The sequence below is a fragment of the Macaca nemestrina genome, chromosome 11 (assembly GCF_043159975.1).
Source record: "Macaca nemestrina isolate mMacNem1 chromosome 11, mMacNem.hap1, whole genome shotgun sequence".
NCBI classification, from domain to species: domain Eukaryota; kingdom Metazoa; phylum Chordata; class Mammalia; order Primates; family Cercopithecidae; genus Macaca; species Macaca nemestrina.
In genome coordinates this window covers 26,229,650-26,240,339 of record NC_092135.1, presented here as the reverse complement: position 1 = coordinate 26,240,339, position 10,690 = coordinate 26,229,650, and positions in this window count along the sequence as shown.

Below are 10,690 nucleotides of genomic sequence, written 5' to 3'. Positions count from 1 at the left end.
AAGAAGCTTTCTGAGAAAGTGCTTAGTGTTCTGTGAATTCAACTAACAGAGTTACATGTGTATTTCGAGGATATCTTTGCTAGCCCTATTTCTGTGAAATCTGAGAACAGATATTTCGGATCCCTTTGAAGACTATAGGGCCAAAGGAAATATCCTCCGATAACAAAGAGAAAGAAGCTTTCTGAGAAACTTCTTTGTGTTCTGTGAAATCATCTCACAGAGTTACAGCTTTCCCCTCAAGAAGTCTTTCGCTAAGACAGTTCTTGTGGAATTGGCAAAGTGATATTTGGAAGCCCATAGAGGGCTATGGTGAAAAAGGAAACAACCTCAGATGAAATCTGGAAAGAAGCTTTCTGAGAAACTGCTTAGTGTTCTGTGAATTCATCTCACAGAGTTACATGTGTATTTCGAGGATTTCTTTGCTAGCCTTCTCTCTCTGGAATCTGAGAACAGATATTTCGGATCCCTTTGAAGACTATAGGGCAAAAGGAAATATCCTCCGATAACAAAGAGAAAGAAACTTTCTGAGAAACTTCTTTGTGTTCTGTGAAATCATCTCACAGAGTTACAGCTTTCCCCTAAAGAAGCCTTTCGCTAAGACAGTTCTTCTGGAATTGGCAAAGTGATATTTGGAAGACCAGAGAGGGCGATGGTGAAAAAGGAAATATCCTCAGATGAATTCTGGAAAGAAGCTTTCTGCGAAACTGCTTAGTGTTCTGTGAATTCATATCACAGAGTTACATGTGTATTTCGAGGATCTCTTTGCTAGCCCTATTTCTTTGGAATCTGAGAACAGATATTTCGGATCCCTTTGAAGACTATAGGGCCAAAGGAAATATCCTCCGATAACAAAGAGAAAGAAGCTTTCTGAGAAACTTCTTTGTGTTCTGTGAAATCATCTCACAGAGGTACAGCTTTCCCCTCAAGAAGCCTTTCGCTAAGACAGTTCTTGTGGAATTGGCAAAGTGATATTTGGAAGCCCATAGAGGGCTATCGTGAAAAAGGAAATATCCTCAGATGAAATCTGGAAAGAAGTTTTCTGAGAAACTGCTTAGTGTTCTGTGAATTCATCTCACAGAGTTACATGTGTATTTCGAGGATCTCTTTGCCAGCCTTCTTTCTGTGGAATCTGAGAACAGATATTTCGGATCCCTTTGAAGACTATAGGGCCAAAGGAAATATCCTCCGATAACAAAGAGAAAGAAGCTTTCTGAGAAACTTCTTTGTGTTCTGTGAAATCATCTCACAGAGTTACAGCTTTCCCCTCAAGAAGCCTTTCGCTAAGACAGTTCTTGTGTAATTGGAAAAGTGATATTTGGAAGCCCATAGAGGGCTATGGTGAAAAAGGAAATATCCTCAGATAAAATTTGGAAAGAAGCTTTCTGCGAAACTGCTTAGCGTTCTGTTAATTCATCTCACAGAGTTACTTGTGTATTTCGAGGATCTCTTTTCTAGCCCTATTTCTGTGGAATCTGAGAACAGATATTTCGGATCCCTTTGAAGACTATAGGGCCAAAGGAAATATCCTCCGATAACAAAGAGAAAGAAGCTTTCTGAGAAACTTCTTTGTGTTCTGTGAAATCATCTCACAGAGTTACAGCTTTCCCCTGAAGAAGCCTTTCGCTAAGACAGTTCTTGTGGAATTGGCAAAGTAATATTTGGAAGCCCCTAGAGGGCTATGGTGAAAAAGTAAATATCATCAGATGAAATCTGGAAAGAAGCTTTCTGAGAAACTGCTTAGTGTTCTGTTAATTCATCTCACAGAGTTACATGTGTATTTCGACGATCTCTTTGATAGCCTTCTTTCTGTGGAATCTGAGAACAGATATTTCGGTTCCCATTGAAGACTATAGGGCCAAAGGAAATCTCCTCCGATAACAAAGAGAAAGAAGCTTTCTGAGAAACTTCTTTGTGTTCTGTGAAATCATCTCACAGAGTTACAGCTTTCCCCTAAAGAAGCCTTTCGCTAAGACAGTTCTTGTGGAATTGGCAAAGTGATATTTGGAAGCCCATAGTGGGCTCTGGTGAAAAAGGAAATATCCTCAGATGAAATCTGGAAAGAAGCTTTCTGTGAAATTGCTTAGTGTTCTGTGAATTCATCTCACAGAGTTACATATGTATTTCGAGGATCTCTTTGCTAGCCTTCTTTCTGTGGAATCTGAGAGCAGATATTTCGGATCCCTTTGAAGACTATAGGGCCAAAGGAAATATCCTCCGATAACAAAGAGAAAGAAGCTTTCTGAGAAACTTCTTTGTGTTCTGTGAAATCATCTCACAGAGTTACAGCTTTCCCCTGAAGAAGCCTTTCGCTAAGACAGTTCTTGTGGAATTGGCAAAATGATATTTGGAAGCCCATAGAGGGCTATGGTGAAAAAGGAAATATCCTCAGATAAAATCTGGAAAGAAGCTTTCTGAGATACTGCTTAGTGTTCTGTGAATTCATCTCACAGAGTTACATGTGTATTTCGAGGATCTCTTTGCTAGCCTTCTTTCTGTGGAATCTGACAACAGATATTTCGGATCCCTTTGAAGACTATAGGGCCGAAGGAAATATCCTCCGATAACAAAGAGAAAGAAGCTTTCTGAGAAACTTCTTTGTGTTCTGTGAAATCATCTCACAGAGTTACAGCTTTCCCCTCAAGAAGCCTTTCGCTAAGACAGTTCTTGTGGAATTGGCAAAGTGATATTTGGAAGCCCATAGAGGGCTATGGTGAAAAAGGAAATAACCACAGATGAAATCTGGAAAGAAGCTTTCTGAGAAAGTGCTTAGTGTTCTGTGAATTCAACTAACAGAGTTACATGTGTATTTCGAGGATATCTTTGCTAGCCCTATTTCTGTGAAATCTGAGAACAGATATTTCGGATCACTTTGAAGACTATAGGGCCAAAGGAAATATCCTCCGATAACAAAGAGAAAGAAGCTTTCTGAGAAACTTCTTTGTGTTCTGTGAAATCATCTCACAGAGTTACAGCTTTCCCCTGAAGAAGCCTTTCGCTAAGACAGTTCTTGTGGAATTGGCAAAATGATATTTGGAAGCCCATAGAGGGCTATGGTGAAAAAGGAAGTATCCTCAGATAAAATCTGGAAAGAAGCTTTCTGAGATACTGCTTAGTGTTCTGTGAATTCATCTCACAGAGTTACATGTGTATTTCGAGGATCTCTTTGCTAGCCTTCTTTCTGTGGAATCTGAGAACAGATATTTCGGATCCCTTTGAAGACTATAGGGCCAAAGGAAATATCCTCCGATAACAAAGAGAAAGAAGCTTTCTGAGAAACTTCTTTGTGTTCTGTGAAATCATCTCACAGAGGTACAGCTTTCCCCTCAAGAAGCCTTTCGCTAAGACAGTTCCTGTGGAATTGGCAAAGTGATATTTGGAAGCCCATAGAGGGCTATGGTGAAAAAGGAAATAACCTCCGATGAAATCTGGAAAGAAGCTTTCTGAGAAACTGCTTAGTGTTCTGTGAATTCATCTCACAGAGTTACATGTGTATTTCGAGGATATCTTTGCTAGCCCTATTTCTGTGAAATCTGAGAACAGATATTTCGGATCCCTTTGAAGACTATAGGGCCAAAGGAAATATCCTCCGATAACAAAGAGAAAGAAGCTTTCTGAGAAACTTCTTTGTGTTCTGTGAAATCATCTCACAGAGTTACAGCTTTCCCCTCAAGAAGTCTTTCGCTAAGACAGTTCTTGTGGAATTGGCAAAGTGATATTTGGAAGCCCATAGAGGGCTATGGTGAAAAAGGAAACAACCTCAGATGAAATCTGGAAAGAAGCTTTCTGAGAAACTGCTTAGTGTTCTGTGAATTCATCTCACAGAGTTACATGTGTATTTCGAGGATTTCTTTGCTAGCCTTCTCTCTCTGGAATCTGAGAACAGATATTTCGGATCCCTTTGAAGACTATAGGGCAAAAGGAAATATCCTCCGATAACAAAGAGAAAGAAACTTTCTGAGAAACTTCTTTGTGTTCTGTGAAATCATCTCACAGAGTTACAGCTTTCCCCTAAAGAAGCCTTTCGCTAAGACAGTTCTTCTGGAATTGGCAAAGTGATATTTGGAAGACCAGAGAGGGCGATGGTGAAAAAGGAAATATCCTCAGATGAATTCTGGAAAGAAGCTTTCTGCGAAACTGCTTAGTGTTCTGTGAATTCATATCACAGAGTTACATGTGTATTTCGAGGATCTCTTTGCTAGCCCTATTTCTTTGGAATCTGAGAACAGATATTTCGGATCCCTTTGAAGACTATAGGGCCAAAGGAAATATCCTCCGATAACAAAGAGAAAGAAGCTTTCTGAGAAGCTTCTTTGTGTCCTGTGAAATCATCTCACAGAGTTACAGCTTTCCCCTAAAGAAGCCTTTCGCTAAGACAGTTCTTGTGGAATTGGCAAAGTGATATTTGGAAGCCCATAGAGGGCTATGGTGAAAAAGGAAATAACCTCAGATGAAATCTGGAAAGAAGCTTTCTGAGAAACTGCTTAGTGTTACGTTAATTCATCTCACAGAGTTACATGTGTATTTCGAGGATCTCTTTGCTAGCCTTCTTTCTGTGGAATCTGAGAACAGATATTTCGGATCCCTTTGAAGACTATAGGGCCAAAGGAAATATCCTCCGATAACAAAGAGAAAGAAGCTTTCTGTGAAACTTCTTTGTGTTCTGTTAAATCATCTCACAGAGTTACAGCTTTCGCCTGAAGAAGCCTTTCGCTAAGACAGTTCTTGTGGAATTGGCAAAGTGATATTTGGAAGCCCATAGAGGGCTATCGAGAAAAAGGAAATATCCTCAGATGAAATCTGGAAAGAAGCTTTCTGAAAAACTGCTTAGTGTTCTGTGAATTCATCTCACAGAGTTAAAGGTGTATTTCGAGGATCTCTTTGCTAGCCCTATTTCTTTCGAATCTGCGAACAGATATTTCGGATCTGTTTGAAGATTATAGGGCCAAAGGAAATAACCTCCGATAACAAAGAGAAAGAAGCTTTCTGAGAAAGTTCTTTGTGTTCTGTGAAATCATCTCACAGAGTTACAGCTTTCCCCTGAAAAAGCCTTTCGCTAAGACAGTTCTTGTGGAATTGGCAAAGTGATATTTGGAAGCCCATGGAGGGCTATGTTGAAAAAGGAAATATCCTCAGATGAAATCTGGAAAGAAGCTTTCTGAGAAACTGCTTAGTGTTCTGTGAATTCATCTCACAGAGTTACATGTGTATTTCGAGGATCTCTTTGCTAGCCTTCTTTCTCTGGAATCTGACAACAGTTATTACGGTTCCCATTGAAGACTATAGGGCCAAAGGAAATATCCTCCGATAACAAAGAGAAAGAAGCTTTCTGAGAACCTTCTTTGTGTTTTGTGAAATCATCTCACAGAGTTACAGCTTTCCCCTGAAGAAGCCTTTTTCTAAGACAGTTCTTGTGGAATTGGCAGAGTGATATTTGGAAGCCCATAGAGGGCTATGGTGAAAAAGTAAATATCATCAGATGAAATCTGGAAAGAAGCTTTCTGAGAAACGGCTTAGTGTTCTATGAATTCATCTCACAGAGGTACATTTGTATTTCGAGGATCTCTTTGCTAGCCTTCTTTCTGTGGAATCTGAGAACAGATATTTCGGTTCCCTTTGAAGACTATAGGGCCAAAGGAAATATCCTCCGATAACAAAGAGAAAGAAGCTTTCTGAGAAACTTCTTTGTGTTCTGTGAAATCATCTCACAGAGTTACAGCTTTCCCCTCAAGAAGCCTTTCGCTAAGACAGTTCTTGTGGAATTGGCAAAATGATATTTGGAAGCCCTTGGAGGGCTATGGTGAAAAAGAAAATATCCTCAGATAAAATCTGGAAAGAAGTTTTCTGAGAAACTGCTTAGTGTTCTGTGAATTCATCTCACAGAGTTACATGTGTATTTCGAGGATCTCTTTGCTAGCCTTCTTTCTGTGGAATCTGAGAACAGATATTTCGGATCCCTTTGAAGACTATAGGGCCAAAGGAAATCTCCTCCGATAACAAAGAGAAAGAAGCTTTCTGAGAACCTTCTTTGTGTTCTGTGAAATCATCTCACAGAGTTACAGCTTTCCACTCAAGAAGCCTTTCGCTAAGACAGTTCTTGTGGAATTGGAAAAGTGATATTTGGAAGCCCATAGAGGGCTATGGTGAAAAAGGAAATATCCTCAGATGAAATCTGGAAAGAAGCTTTCTGAGAAACTGCTTGGTGTTCTGTGAATTCATCTCACAGATTTACATGTGTATTTCGAGGATCTCTTTGCTAACCCTATTTCTGTGGAATCTGAGAACAGATATTTCGGATCCCTTTGAAGACTATAGGGCCAAAGGAAATATCCTCCGATAACAAAGAGAAAGAAGCTTTCTGAGAAACTTCTTTGTGTTCTGTGAAATCATCTCACAGAGTTACAGCTTTCCCCTAAAGAAGCCTTTCGTTAAGACAGTTCTTCTGGAATTGGCAAAGTGATATTTGGAAGCCCATAGAGGGCTATGGTGAAAAAGGAAATATCCTCAGATGAATTCTGGAAAGAAGCTTTCTGCGAAACTGCTTAGTGTTCTGTGAATTCATGTCGCAGAGTTACATGTGTATTTCGAGGATCTCTTTGCTAGCCCTATTTCTTTGGAATCTGAGAACAGATATTTCGGATCCCTTTCAAGACTATAGGGCCAAAGGAAATATCCTCCGATAACAAAGAGAAAGAAGCTTTCTGAGAAGCTTCTTTGTGTTCTGTGAAATCATCTCACAGAGTTACAGCTTTCCCCTAAAAAAGCCTTTCGCTAAGACAGTTCTTGTGGAATTGGCAAAGTGATATTTGGAAGCCCATGGAGGTCTATGGTGAAAAAGGAAATAACCTCAGATGAAATCTGGAAAGAAGCTTTCGGAGAAACTGCTTAGTGTTCCGTTAATTCATCTCACAGAGTTACATGTGTATTTCGAGGATCTCTTTGCTAGCCTTCTTTCTGTGGAATCTGAGAACAGATATTTCGGATCCCTTTGAAGACTATAGGGCCAAAGGAAATCTCCTCCGATAACAAAGAGAAAGAAGCTTTCTGAGAAACTTCTTTGTGTTCTGTGAAATCATCTCACAGAGTTACAGCTTTCCCCTAAAGAAGCCTTTCGCTAAGACAGTTCTTGTGGAATTGGCAAAGTGATATTTGGAAGCCCATAGTGGGCTCTGGTGAAAAAGGAAATATCCTCAGATGAAATCTGGAAAGAAGCTTTCTGCGAAATTGCTTAGTGTTCTGTGAATTCATCTCACAGAGTTACATGTGTATTTCGAGGATCTCTTTGCTAGCCTTCTTTCTGTGGAATCTGAGAGCAGATATTTCGGATCCCTTTGAAGACTATAGGGCCAAAGGAAATATCCTCCGATAACAAAGAGAAAGAAGCTTTCTGAGAAACTTCTTTGTGTTCTATGAAATCATCTCACAGAGTTACAGCTTTCCCCTGAAGAAGCCTTTCGCTAAGACAGTTCTTGTGGAATTGGCAAAATGATATTTGGAAGCCCATAGAGGGCTATGGTGAAAAAGGAAATATCCTCAGATAAAATCTGGAAAGAAGCTTTCTGAGATACTGCTTAGTGTTCTGTGAATTCATCTCACAGAGTTACATGTGTATTTCGAGGATCTCTTTGCTAGCCTTCTTTCTGTGGAATCTGAGAACAGATATTTCGGATCCCTTTGAAGACTATAGGGCCAAAGGAAATATCCTCCGATAACAGAGAGAAAGAAGCTTTCTGAGAAACTTCTTTGTGTTCTGTGAAATCATCTCACAGAGTTACAGCTTTCCCCTGAAGAAGCCTTTCGCTAAGACAGTTCTTGTGGAATTGGCAAAATGATATTTGGAAGCCCATGGAGGGCTATGGTGAAAAAGGAAATATCTTCAGATAAAATCTGGAAAGAAGCTTTCTGAGAAACTGCTTAGTGTTCTGTGAATTCATCTCACAGAGTTACATGTGTATTTCGAGGATATCTTTGCTAGCCCTATTTCTGTGAAATCTGAGAACAGATATTTCGGATCCCTTTGAAGACTATAGGGCCAAAGGAAATATCCTCCGATAACAAAGAGAAAGAAGCTTTCTGAGAAACTTCTTTGTGTTCTGTGAAATCATCTCACAGAGTTACAGCTTTCCCCTCAAGAAGCCTTTCGCTAAGACATTTCTTGTGGAATTGGCAAAGTGATATTTGGAAGCCCATAGAGGGCTATGGTGAAAAAGGAAATAACCTCAGATGAAATCTGGAAAGAAGCTTTCTGAGAAACTGCTTAGTGTTCTGTGAATTCATCTCACAGAGTTACATGTGTATTTCTAGGATTTCTTTGCTAGCCTTCTCTCTCTGGAATCTGAGAACAGATATTTCGGATCCCTTTGAAGACTATAGGGCCAAAGGAAATATCCTCCGATAACAAAGAGAAAGAAGCTTTCTGAGAAACTTCTTTGTGTTCTGTGAAATCATCTCACAGAGTTACAGCTTTCCCCTAAAGAAGCCTTTCGCTAAGACAGTTCTTCTGGAATTGGCAAAGTGATATTTGGAAGACCAGAGAGGGCGATGGTGAAAAAGGAAATATCCTCAGAAGAATTCTGGAAAGAAGCTTTCTGCAAAACTGCTTAGTGTTCTGTGAATTCATGTCACAGAGTTACCTGTGTATTTCGAGGATCTCTTTGCTAGCCCCATTTCTTTGGAATCTGAGAACAGATATTTCGGATCCCTTTGAAGACTATAGGGCCAAAGGAAATATCCTCCGATAACAAAGAGAAAGAAGCTTTCTGAGAAGCTTCTTTGTGTCCTGTGAAATCATCTCACAGAGTTACAGCTTTCCCCTAAAGAAGCCTTTCGCTAAGACAGTTCTTGTGGAATTGGCAAAGTGATATTTGGAAGCCCATAGAGGGCTATGGTGAAAAAGGAAATAACCTCAGATGAAATCTGGAAAGAAGCTTTCTGAGAAACTGCTTAGTGTTCCGTTAATTCATCTCACAGAGTTACATGTGTATTTCGAGGATCTCTTTGCTAGCCTTCTTTCTGTGGAATCTGAGAACAGATATTTCGGATCCCTTTGAAGACTATAGGGCCAAAGGAAATATCCTCCGATAACAAAGAGAAAGAAGCTTTCTGTGAAACTTCTTTGTGTTCTGTTAAATCATCTCACAGAGTTACAGCTTTCGCCTGAAGAAGCCTTTCGCTAAGACAGTTCTTGTGGAATTGGCAAAGTGATATTTGGAAGCCCATAGAGGGCTATCGAGAAAAAGGAAATATCCTCAGATGAAATCTGGAAAGAAGCTTTCTGAAAAACTGCTTAGTGTTCTGTGAATTCATCTCACAGAGTTAAAGGTGTATTTCGAGGATCTCTTTGCTAGCCCTATTTCTTTCGAATCTGAGAACAGATATTTCGGATCTGTTTGAAGATTATAGGGCCAAAGGAAATAACCTCCGATAACAAAGAGAAAGAAGCTTTCTGAGAAACTTCTTTGTGTTCTGTGAAATCATCTCACAGAGTTACAGCTTTCCCATGAAAAAGCCTTTCGCTAAGACAGTTCTTGTGGAATTGGCAAAGTGATATTTGGAAGCCCATGGAGGGCTATGTTGAAAAAGGAAATATCCTCAGATGAAATCTGGAAAGAAGCTTTCTGCGAAACTGCTTAGTGTTCTGTGAATTCATCTCACAGAGTTACATGTGTATTTCGAGGATCTCTTTGCTAGCCTTCTTACTCTGGAATCTGACAACAGTTATTACGGTTCCCTTTGAAGACTATAGGGCCAAAGGAAATATCCTCCGATAACAAAGAGAAAGAAGCTTTCTGAGAAACTTCTATGTGTTCTGTGAAATCATCTCACTGAGTTACAGCTTTCCCCTCAAGAAGCCTTTCACTAAGACAGTTCTTGAGGAATTGGCAAAGTGATATTTGGAAGCCCATAGAGGGCTATCGTGAAAAAGGAAATATCCTCAGATGAAATCTGGAAAGAAGGTTTCTGAGAAACTTCTTAGTGTTCTGTGAATTCAACTCACAGAGTTACATGTGTATTTCGAGGATCTCTTTGCTAGCCTTCTTTCTGTGGAATCTGAGAACAGATATTTCGGATCCCTTTGAAGACTATAGGGCCAAAGGAAATATCCTCCGATAAAAAAGAGAAAGAAGCTTTCTGAGAACCTTCTTTGTGTTTTGTGAAATCATCTCACAGAGTTACAGCTTTCCCCTGAAGAAGCCTTTCGCTAAGACAGTTCTTGTGGAAAGGGCAAAGTGATATTTGGAAGCCCATAGAGGGCTATGGTGAAAAAGTAAATATCATCAGATGAAATCTGGAAAGAAGCTTTCTGAGAAACTGCTTAGTGTTCTATGAATTCATCTCACAGAGTTACATGTGTATTTCGAGGATCTCTTTGCTAGCCTTCTTTCTGTGGAATCTGAGAACAGATATTTCGGTTCCCTTTGAAGACTATAGGGCCAAAGGAAATATCCTCCGATAACAAAGAGAAAGAAGCTTTCTGAGAAACTTCTTTGTGTTCTGTGAAATCATCTCACAGAGTTACAGCTTTCCCCTCAAGAAGCCCTTCGCTAAGACAGTTCTTGTGGAATTGGCAAAATGATATTTGGAAGCCCATGGAGGGCTATGGTGAAAAAGAAAATATCCTCACATAAAATCTGGAAAGAAGTTTTCTGAGAAACTGCTTAGTGTTCTGTGAATTCATCTCACAGAGTTACAT